Below are 12879 nucleotides of genomic sequence, written 5' to 3' on the forward strand. Positions count from 1 at the left end.
CTCATCAAGTAGACATAGCCATATCTACTAAAATCATCAGTGAAAGTTATGAAGTATTGGAATCCTCCTCTAGCCGTCGTGCTCATTGGTCCGCATACATCACTATGTACGAGTTCCAACAAGTCTACTGCTCTCTTAGGAAATCATGTGAAAGGCGTCTTGGTCATCTTGCCTAGCAAGCAAGCCTCACATGTCTCGTATGATTCAAAATCAAACGAAGTTAGAAGTCCATCAGAATGGAGCTTCTTCATGCGCTTATCACTTATATGACCCAAACGACAATGCCATAAGTAGGTAGGACTCAAATCATTAGGCCGAGGCCTTTTAGCACTTACATTACAGACAGGTGAACCATCAAGATTTAAAACAAATAATCCATTCACAATGGGTGCAAAAGCCATAAACATATTATTCTTAGAGATCACACAACCATTGTTTTCACTCGCAAATGAATAACCATCCTTCATCAAACATGAAGGAGATAAAATATTTCGACTTAAACTAGGAACAAAATAACAATTATTCAACTCCATAATAAATCCTGACGGGAGGTGGAGTTGCATCGTCCCGACGGTCAAAGCAGCAACTCTTGCATTATTGCCCACGCGGAAATCAACTTCTCCTCTTTCCACGCTTCTACTTCTTATCATTCCCTGCATCGAATTGCAAATATGAGCAACCGATCCGGTATCAAATACCCAAGAATTAATAACTGTATCAGCGAGAAATATGTTGTCTATAACATAAACAACAAGCGTACCTGAGGTAGAAGTACTCTTACTTCCGCCGTTCTTCAATGAAGCTAGGTACTGCTTGCAGTTTCTCTTCCAGTGACCAAGTTCATGACAGTAAAAGCACTCTTTATCTGGAGCAGGTCCAGCTTTAGCCTTGGGCGGTGGGTTTGGCTTGGACGTTCCAACCTTGCCCTTCTTCTTCCAAGAATTGCCCTTCTTCTTAAAGCTGGGCTTGTTCTGTATCGCCATCACATGGCTGGTACTAGCGCTTTTCTTAATGTTAACCTCTGCTGTCTTGAGCATACCACACAGCTCATTCAGACCCTTCTCCGTCCCATGCATATGGTAGTTCGAGATGAAGTTCCCATAGCTAGGCGGAAGAGACGAAAGAATGAAATCAGTGGCCAACTCTTGGCCCAGTGGGAAGCCTAGCTTCTCCAACCGTTGAGTGTAACCAACCATCTTGATTACGTGTGGTCCTACTGCTGCGCCTTCTGCTAGCTTGCTCTCAACAAAGGCCTTAGACACATTGAACCTTTCAGTCCTGGCCTGTGTTTGGAACATGTCTCTAAGCGCCACGATCATATCGTGCGCCTCATGGTTTGTTTCGAACTGCATCTGCAGCTCAGGTTCCATGCAAGCAAGCATAAGGCAGCTTACTTCGAGGTTAGCATCACATGCTTTCTTGTAAGCATTCTTAGCAGCAGCGGGTGCATCCTCAGCAGGTTCTTCTGGTAGTGGGTTGTCTAGAACATCTTCCTTTTTCTCAGCCCTGAGAACAATTCTCAGGTTGCGGATCCAATCCGAGTAGTTTGTTCCATTCAACTTGTCCTTCTCAAGGACCGAACGCAAAGCAAACGATGTGGTGGTGTTGCTAGGTGCCATTTAATCTACAACAAAAGTAATGCAAAATACACTAAGACAAACGTATCCATGATAGAGCAAATTACATTAAACTATTTTAACAGAATCTACTCCCACTAAAATCAATATCCCTCTATTGAAACTTAGTGATTCAGGATCCACAACTAACAAGTCTACTAGTGAGCTTTAGCATCACCGCTAGCAAACGAGGTAGATCGGTAAGCAACTTTTGCTAATCATATCACATATGACTCCTGTTGTTGGGTGACATCTCTATGTCTCGGCGCCCAACCTTTATGCCCCAAGGTCCTTAACCGTTAAGATGACCTCGTTAAGCGAACCAACCCTTATGCGTGTAAGTGTCCGACACAAACCCGTCTAGTCAAGGAAAACTAGTGGCACCCTAATTTCATAGACCCACCACTAATTGTACAAGACATGGGACGGTGCAAGTTTTAGTTGGGAGGGCATACTAACTTAAACTTTGTGAGGGATCGTTCTACTTCTAACATCACAGCATGCAGAAAGTAAAACATAAATAGAATAACATTCACACAGTTGTGACACAGTATGGCCCGTTTTTCTTATGGTGATCTCCATCTCCATAGAACCTGTTCACCATGGTGATCTCCATCTCCATGTTCCATGTGCGCCATCCTCCTGGTGATGAGTCCTCCAAGAACTAGAGCATGCTATTACGCCTAATAGCTAGTAAATAATCTAGTAATGAAGATTACATAGTTGCTTGGATCATCACAGATTGGTACGCAGACCATTAATTACAATAAAGTGACAACACATATGGCTCCTGCCGTGTTGCCGTACGCGCGACACGCAGGTCACGAATGAGTTACACACATGCATCACATACACAAGGGGGCCATACTGATCACAAGATACATACATACATCCTGCAAAACAGAGTTAGGCGTCCTAACGTTCCAAACTTCGGAGGCCCGAAACTCCATCTTCCAAGCCGAATTTGGCAAATCTAATTTCGCCGAAAACGGCGAAGCGGTTGAATTTCATGTGTAACTTTTTCTGTAGATCAATTTTCGTATAGAAATCACCCCGATCCGAGATCGTACCGAAAAGTTACGGCTGATTTACCGAAGCATGCGCATACGGCAAAATCCCGACCCCGGCAGTAGATCCCATCTACTATAGCACATCTAATGCGCCTGGCGTATGACCCTGGATCTCGATTCGACCAATCATATTGATCTTCCCTCACTGCAACTGGATTTACGTGTATCACTTAACTCCGATGGCGGAAACCGACTAGTAGGAGTATGTCGTTACACTACCATTGCAGCAAGGGCACGAAATCAGGACATAGATCAAAACAGAGAACTCGCATATCTCCATATGCACACATCCCGAATCCAAAACTAAGCAGGTACGGCTCTTGATACCACTGTTGGGATACGAGGTAGGCTACGCTAGCGCAAATCAAAATTTCTACCGCGTATAACCAGGAAGAACTGCCGTATAAGGATCACGGGATTACCACTCGACGCACTACTGGTGCGGAAGATGTAGATATGCGTCGGTGCAGTGAAGATGATCACGTAGTCGTACGTAGTCGATCAACATAGTCGTACGTAGTCGATCACGTCCAGCAGCTCCTCAGCAGCTCGTCCACGGCACAGCAAGATCGCCTCCGGTGCCGCGGCTCGTCGTCGGCTCGTCGTGGCTCGTCGGCGGCTCGTCGATGGCTCGTCCAAGTGCTGCAGGCGCAACACCTCCAAGGTATCCACACGTGCAGGGAGGAAGCGTCGCAAGCCGGACTGCTAGATCCGCGAGTTGCAACAGGCGAGGGCGTGGGAGGCGCGGCAAGTCTGTTCAGCCAAAAAGGTGTAAACCCTAGGGCGCCCCCACCCCTCTATTTATAGAGGTTCCTGATGGGCCTCTGGATCCGAGGCCCATTAGTACTCCTAAACCTAATCCAACTCGGATCAGATCCGAATTGGGCTTCCAGCCCCTTAAGTGTGCGACCCTATGGGTTCGGATACGTATAGACATGGCCCGAGTACTCCTACTCGGCCCAATAGTCGGTAGCGGCCTCTAGCAAGACGTGCCAACTCCTATACGCATACGAAGATCATATCAGACGAACCATCACAACATAATATACATGCTATTCCCTTTGCCTCACGATATTTGGTCTAGCTTCAAGCCGACCGCTCTTTCTCGATCCTGTGATTCGGAATCCCTTTGTAGGTTAACTCTTAACCGTACGTAGCATGGCCATGCATTTTCTGATCCGATCACTCGAGGGGCCCAGAGATATCACTCTCAATCAGAGAGGGGCAAATCCCATCTTGATTGACCATGTCTCATAGCATGCTTCTTGACAAACCCGAAAGCTACCTTTATAACTACCCTGTTACGGCGTAGCGTTTGATAGCCCCTAAGTAGGTCAATCCACATCTAGAATACATGCGACAATCTCAGGTCTAAGGAAAAAGCGTATATGTTGTTTAAAGAGAGAACTACTTCTCGTGTTGGGTCAGTCCTAACACATGTCTCCACATGTGTCCACATTATTAGTTCAACATCTCCATGTCCATGACTTGTGAAACATAGTCATCAACTAATACATGCGCTAGTCTAATATTCATGTGCGTCCTCACATGAACTCCGACTAGGGACAACTTTAGAATAACCATACAAGTAAAGAGTTTCACATACAATTCACATAATTGCAAATCAATTCAAGTAGCCTTTAATGGATATTCAATGAACACAATATACAAATCATGGATACAAATGGAATATCATCATCTCTATGATTGCCTCTAGGGCATACCTCCAACAGGTAAAACCCTCTTGCACGCTCTGCAAGACGTGACTCACTGATGTTGACACGTGTCCGGCCTCCGCCAAGCCTTCAACGCCTCCAAGTCTTTCACTCCAGGCTCCCAGGCCGCCTACTCGATTTGCCTCTATCCCGCTTGACTCGACCGATGCCGTCTCCATCACCGTCCATGTACTCTTGCTCTTTTGTGCTCCATGTGAACCGCCAATGACTCCGCCCAGACTCCTCGGGTCCCTCGGTCCAAGCCTACTCGTGTCCACCCTTCACAGCCTTAGTACATCAGCATGAACCTTTCACTTGACCTTCACCCCATGCCTTCGACCGCCATATCGCATCCTACACAGGCACATCACAAGCTAAGAGACACAACACACAAGATATATTTTATACAAACACCACAACACAACTCACACATCTGGTTAGCCGTTAGCATAATCAAGTGCATATATGGAATATGGACTCAGCCGGTAAAGCCTCAAATCATCTAGTCAATCACTCATCACAAATAGACTAAGTTACTTCTTAACTTGGTCTCTCAGCTATCCTTTATAGAAATTGGTCAGCTTAGTATTCTATTAGAATATTACAACTTATCGGTCTATTTAAGATAGAGAATATTGGATTGTGATTTCTTATTCTTTGGGCAACTTCTTGCAAATAGTTAGCAATACAAATGTTGATGCTTTTAACTGGTTTTTGTTTGGGAATAGCAACACACGGGTCTTGCACGTGGAAGTATTGTACTTCTTATTCTCTTACGACAATATAATGCAGTGCTGCGCACATGACTATAGCAGGCTGCTGCTCTTCCATTGCAAGGGAAGAAAATTACGATAAGGTGTTTTGACAATTGTGTTCTTTTAAAAATCCACTCGTGCTCGATAACCATTCATATCGCAGTCTGCACTCTGCAAGGCATCTTCTCATAATTTCTGAATTAGCCTTTCAAAAAATCATGAAGGGGAAACGATACTTTATGATCCTTGTCGACATCCCTTCATCTTCTCCATAACCATTGATGTTACTCTCACTGTGTGGAGACTGTAATCAGCACCCTTATCTTAATGTGAAAACCAATTAGCTGTCTACGATCTGCATGGCCTTATGTTCTTGAGCAGCAATTAACTCAATTGTTCGACAACCTTGGCTGCCACTTTCACAAGGTCTATGTTTGACAGTATAGTAACACTCGTCAGGGAGAAAATTGCTATGCTAGCCCTGTATATATGTCGGTACTATCAATTGTGTAATAACAGCAAAAGCACGTTCCTTCTGACTGACCAATAATTTTGTCTGTCAAAGTACTCACAAGACTGGCCACCACATGCAGTAGAAGGTACTCGCACAAATCATGTCAGGTGAAGTATGGACTCCTTATTGTTTCTATTTTTTTGGAAACTTTGAAAGCATAGAAGTGTGGTTCTATAGGATGTATGAACTTCCAAGACAAATTATCCGGGGTTTAGTTGCAAACTTTGGTTTATTAGGTATCAAATCATATATGGGTATCTTGTTTAACTACCAGCCTTTGGATAAGCTAGCACTTGCAATTTTCAAGGCATAGTTGCCTCGACTAAATCTTTAGCTTTACCATCAATCTAGCTCAAGAACCTCAGCCTCCACTCATATATTTCTGGAAAGTATAAATGTAGAATGTCTACGACATTGCCTCTTATTTCTGATCTTTCAGAGGAATGCTGGACAAATTTTCTAAAGAATGAATGTATTAGAGTTGACTCTTAATGCTAATATCTCAATTAACTTTTTAACACAATAATTATCTTTCAGTGAATGAAGGATTGTTCCTGGTCATCTTTGTACTGATCTTTCTCAACCAGAGATGTGCTCGCAACAGTTATGTATCATTGCTTACCTATTTTTGGGTTCGCATTGGCGAACGAACTGGGTTCCCATTTCTGGTACTGCAATGAATCTGTTCCACTGGCACTTAGTCTGTATGGATAATGCTGCTCAGGACACTTGGTTTTTGAAAACATATATTCGTTGATGGAGCGCTCCAAGTTTCCATTTTGTGTCTGTTCTATTAAGTGCCTCAGTTTTCAAGACTATTAAGTTGCATCTAAACCCGATGAAGGAAATGCTACAGTACTGTTATCTCCTTTATCCAGGACAACTATCCTATAATATTGCTAGATTGTAAAAGAGGGCCATGATTTAGTTTTTCTCTCCAGTTAATATTCTCATTGGATCACATACAAGTTAAGTTGAATGCACATGTCCTGTTTAATCCAATGTGTATTGCAATATGAATGATTTATTGCCCGTAGAAATGTACGGGCACGATCCTAGTAATATAAAAAGAATTATTTTTAAGAAATAGTAGGAATCAACAAATTGTTACAAATGACTATAACTTATACATTTTGTTACAATAAATGAGTACAAAAATGAATGACTAATATTTATACATTTTGTTAAAATAAAATTGTACAAAAATGAATGACTAAAAAATATTTACAGTGAATTGCTAGTCATTGACAACCGTCATCAAATTTTGTAACTAATATAATATAAAAAGAATTATTCTAAGAAAATAGTAGGCATCAACAAATTCTTACAATAAATGTCTATAACTTATATATTTTGTTACAATAAATGACTACAAAAACGAATGACCAATATTTATATATTTGGTTACAATAAATGACTACAAAAATGATTGACTAATACTTATACATTTTCTAACAAAAAATGACTACACAAAAGAATGAAATATACTTGTACAATTTATTACAATAAATGGCTGCAAAAAAATTTACAACGAATTGCTAGGCATTGATAACCATCATCAAATATCTTGTAACTATTATAATATAAAAAGAATTATTTTAAGAATTAGTATTAGGCATCAACAAATTTCTAATATTTTATGCACATTTCTACAATTAACATGCTTTTTCAACAAATGACATGGATGTATAATCAATGTTGTACATATATAGATCAAATTTACAATTAATAGGATTTTCCATCACTTTTTCTAGAATTTTCTATAAATGACAGGATTTTCTATCAATTAATATGGCACAATCAATGTTGTACATAGCTATAATTTACAATTAATAGGCTTTTCCAACAACTTATAACTATTTTCCTATATTCTAACATTTTTCCAATTATTTCTAGCTATTTTAAACTTTTTTCTATATTTCTAACTATTTTAACATATTCTAGAAATAAAAAGGAAAAAGATGACGTCATCCGACCGTGGCCTTACGTCAGCACAAACGAGGCTCGCAGCCGGCGTGCTAGAGGAAGGTACTGGCGGCCGGCGGCCTACGAGGAATGTGGATGGGCGGCGCCGAGAACGGCGGCGAGCGTGAGGTCGTTAGCGTGGAGGTGGCCACCGGTGGAGGCTCGGGCGAGCAGGCCACTCGGGAGTGGCTAGCCGCGGGCCGGTTGGGCCGCACGGTGGCAACAGGAAAGGATCGAAGTGGCAGGGCCGCGACGGTCGGGATAGGCGCTGGGGGCTGGGAGGGGGACGGCGCCAATGTCGTGGAGGGGCGACACGACGGGGCTGGAGCGAGACGATGGCGGCTCACGATGATGGGGGCACGCAGTGGTGGCGTGTTGACACCGGTTTTTGACTAGAGTCAACTGAAGAAGATAAGGTTTTGACAACCGATGCTGGAGAGAGAAAAAGTATGTTGGCGACTTGATGTTGATCAAGACCCACCACGGGTGATCGGGTCCTAAAAGCCGATAGAAAATCGGGAGGAATCCGATTTGAAGTGAAAAATGACTCCACCAAATAAGGGCAAGTGTGGAGATTTATATTTAGTAGTTTTTAGGCTTGTTTGTATCGGTTCATATCATAACCGACTAGGATTTTAGATTGCTCTAGGATTGTAAAAAATAATCATCAATCAATCAATACAACCATTCAGCGTCACGCTGCCAAAACCCTAGGAGTAGGAGTAGAGTGGAAACAAATGAGTTTCTTGTTGCATGCAGGGCTGCATCAGCTTCGATCTCAGGTGAACTTGTAAGTAATGTCACCCGGTCATCACATTATCTATATCAGAACTTTCTAGACATCGTCCAATATTCTGATCTTTTATCGTGTGGCTAGTTATCGAGTTAACTTACATTGTAAATAGAACTTTCTAGGCTTTGTCAAATATTATATTTGTCTTCAACATTGTACATAGTTATCGAGTTGTTTGATTTTGTTAAATTGTATCGTATTGACCACTTAGTTTTATCAAGTACTCACAGTTATCGAATGACTTAGATTTGATTAGGCGGTCTTTATTGGCTCCTTCATCTTGTTTAAGCATTAACCAGTTGTCTGATGGTTTCGGCTGTTTAGATATTGCATGCTTTATTTGCTTTACATATGCTAGGTCTGATAGATCTTTGCTGCTACCCCTCGTACTGCTAGCCATCTGATCGTTAACGTCATAACGTTACCATTGAGAGCCAATGCATCGGCTGGGTATCATCCATATCTCACAGAGGCGTGATGACGTCATTGAGCTGATAGGTGCGCGTACGAGGTCTTGTTGCCTCAAGGTAGTCTGTTAAGTTAGTAGGCTAAAGTTAATGTCCTCTTATTCGTATTACCTTGTCCAAGTTCAATATACGTATCATGATGTTAATTAGATCCATTAGCTTAATCAGCTTGTAAGCTGTAGGCAAGAGGTTTTTGTTGTCATGTTCTAATTTTTTAGGTTAATAAATTAAGGTTAATGTCCTCTCAGTCCTGTCTCATGACATTCATTAAGATATGCTAGTTTATCTGATGTGCTCATTGTTAACAAGTTCTCTTTTTATGGCTGCTTTTTTATACTATATCTATCTTAGCCCGTCGGCTCATATAGCTCATGGTGCATGTCATTAATGCTTTTATTTATTTACACCGCATGATTATATAATTTCTATCTATTGTGGTGTTTATTCAAATAACGTCTGTCAATGAGCTCGAAGGCTTAGCCGCCTATCGGCTTAGGAATTTAATGTTTCCCTTGTCAATTTAAGGTCAAATTGACTAGCACGCCTTGCACCTTGGTGAGCTGATTTGGATGCTGCACTGGAGTTAAGCAAATCTCCCAAGTCCTCCATGTTGTTCAACACAAAAGCCTGGAGCCAAGATTTTGCATCAACATGGTGGCATGCGATGATAGGGGCGCGCATCATGGAGGAGCGGGAGGACGTCGGGGCGGCAGCGTGGAGGATCCGAAGAGGGCTGGTGGCATCGATCGAAAAATTTCACTAAGTGTTGTTGAGCGACAGGGGAGGAAGACGATGGGCCCTTTTGTACCATATGTTGGCTAGCATCGGTACTAAAAGTCGACCCTTTAGTACCGGGTCCAGCTACCAACCCAATACTAAAGGGGGGCCGAGCACGCCAAGACGAAATTGCCCCCTTTAGCACATGGTACTAAAGGGCTTTGTAGCCCACTGTTCTCGCTTCTTGCCTAAACATGTTTTTATTTACTTTCTTTTACAATTGCTATTAATTTATTGCGTAGTAAATCAAATAACATTCATAAAATTGCAAAAAATGTTTGCTAGCTTGATGTTGATTAGATATACACTATAAAATCATTAGATGTAGTTAAATATCAAACATAGTAAAATTACTAATTTTAACTTAGTCATAGGTTATAAATGGTCATAGTACTTGTGTTAACTTAAAAATAAGGAAAAATAAATATTTTAACCATGCAAAAAGTTTGAAAAATAGTGCTTGTAGTGTTATTAACATGTTTACCATGGCTATAACATGTACTATTTTTCTTTTCCCTTGTAAAACTATGTGGTGCTTTGGCTGGTCATCTGACTTATTAGCACACTACTTTGGTTTGCTTGATATATCCTTCACATAGAAAATTTGAGTCACATTATTGGCTATGACGAATGGTCCGTCTCTATATCTAATCTTATTGAGATCCACTACTGTCATCCCATAGTTATCTGTTGTTACGCCTCCTCCAATAAGTTTCGCCCATTGGCACCGAAATAGAGAGATTTTCAAAGATCCATAGTCGAGTTCCCATATCTTCTCAATGACACCATAGTATCTATCTTTTTTTCCATTATTGTCTATTGCATCTATACGGACACCACTATTTTGGTTTGTGCTCTTATGGTCTTGTCTCTCATGTAAAATGTGTACCCGTTTATCTCGTATCCTTGGAATGTCGATACTGAGATAGATGGACCCCTAGCCAACCATGCTAGTTGTTCTTCAATCATGTCCTCACCCATCAGTCATCGTCGCAACCAAGAGGCGAAAGTTTCAATGTGATGATGTGTAATCCAGACCTGAGTCTTCCCCTGGTTTAAGGACTGTACAATAGTCTTGTGCTCCTCCATATATGGAGCCACCAGGGATGATTGTTGCAGGACTATGAAGTGTGCTTTACAAAATTTAATCTCATTGATGTCCATCCGAGCTTTCTTCCCTAGTGTGCCCTTTCTCTTGAGTCCCCTCTCATGGCATGATACAGGAATTCCAATCGAACTCAGGTCATCAATAAAGTCAATAAAAAACTCAATGACCTCCTTTATTCGATATCCCTTTGCGATGGTTCCTTCTTGACGGGCATGATTACGAACATATTTCTTCAGAACTGCCATAAATCTCTCGAAAGGGAACATATTGTGTAGAAATATAGGATCGAGAATAAAAATCTCTTCGACAAGGTGAACTAGAAGGTGGGTCATGATATTAAAGAAGGGAGGTGAAAAGACTATCTTAAAGCTAACAAGGCATTGCACCACGTCATTCTGCAGCTTTAGTAGATTGTTTGGATGGATTGCCTTCTGAGAAATTATATTGAGGCATGCACATAACTTCACGATTTTCATTCTCACATTATTTGATAGAATACCCCTCAGTGCAACAGGCAGCAATTGTGTCAGTCATGGGTCTTTAGATTTATGAATTTCTTCTCTTTAATATTTATTATTCCCTGTATATATTCTAGGAGTAACCTAATGGAACCTTGATACTATTCAAGCAATCAAATATGCTTTCCTTCTCTTCCTTGCTGAGAGTGTAATTGACAGGATGTAAATAATGTCCATCATTTCTATTTTCCAGATGTAGGTCATCTCATTATTTCATGCATTTCAGGTCCCGACGTGCTTCAATTATATATTTTTCCTTTCCACATGTACCCAGGAAGTCAAGCATGTTCACGCAAAGAGTTTCTGCATCACATCGATTGCATTACGGACCTCAAGGACTTCACAATTAGGTAGCTCCCAAAATATAGACTTCTTCCACATGGGTGCATGTCCATCCTTATTGTTCACAATAGGTTGGCTACCAGAGCCCATGTTTGCAATCTGGGTATAACATTTTTTTTATGATCATCTAACATACGCTCAAACATCTTTGACTCCATATTTTGAGTCTTTCTTTGCATCTCGCAACACCTGACCTAGATCATCAGTAGGACCTTCTTTTGACACCGTCTCTTCTTCAGCCTCACCCATTGCAGCATCTGCAAAGGCACCTCCTTGAGTCTAGTTCGGAACGTAGTTATCATCTTCATCATCATCTTCCATCCTCCTAAAGGCCCTCAGGCATATTAGTACTAGTTGGAGGCTTCAACCGGTACTAATTGATAACCTTTAGTATCGGGTGAAGCCTCCATCCAGTACTAAAGTCCCTCACAGGACGTCCTGGGGGACTAGCCGTTAGGCCCGGTACTAATGCTCCTATGAGTACCGGGGGAAACCCAACCGGGACGAATACTCAGTTTTCTTGTAGTGTATAGGAAGGACAGGAAGCATTGCTTGGAAGCAAAGACGGAGAAGGCAACGTACGAGACAGTCTAAGTGGAAGGAGTGATGCGCCCATTCCCTACAATGACAAAAGGACAACCATGAAAGGTAGAGGTTTTACGAAAACACTAGCATCCGCGCCGACTCGAGGACTTAAACCCGGGTGAGTAAGATCTAACTATAAGGAACCTTACTAGGTGATCAGTTTGCTAGTATTTCTTCTCGAAAAGTATAAATAATGCAACACTAGCTAATGACCTGACGTGATCATGGTTCATCTGTTGAAAATGATTCACTAGTAGAGAATTCACCTTCCATGCACCCTATTTTTTCCCGGTTTAAAGTTGGCTCGGTACAAAAGGTTCACCAACTGCGACTAAAGCTCAGTCACTGGTGGGGAGCTCACCAACCGGGACCTTTTATCCCAGTTGCAAAGGCTAGTGGAAAAAAAAGACTCTGAGAGGCCTTTTATCCCGGTTTGAAACACCAACCGGGATAAAAGGCGGCCCTTTGTCTCCGTTGGTGTTTCCAACTGGGATAAAATGATCTCGCCCGAGTTTGTACAAAGGATTGCTCCCAATAAGTAGTCATAGGTGCTGTGTAGGCGGGGATGGCAGAAAGCTCCCCACAAGGTTGGAGGTTGAGGGTCCGAATCCCATGCCCACACCCTACATATTTTCAGGACAAAAAATCTCTGGA

Source organism: Setaria italica, chromosome VIII (assembly GCF_000263155.2).
Source record: "Setaria italica strain Yugu1 chromosome VIII, Setaria_italica_v2.0, whole genome shotgun sequence".
NCBI lineage: Eukaryota > Viridiplantae > Streptophyta > Magnoliopsida > Poales > Poaceae > Setaria > Setaria italica.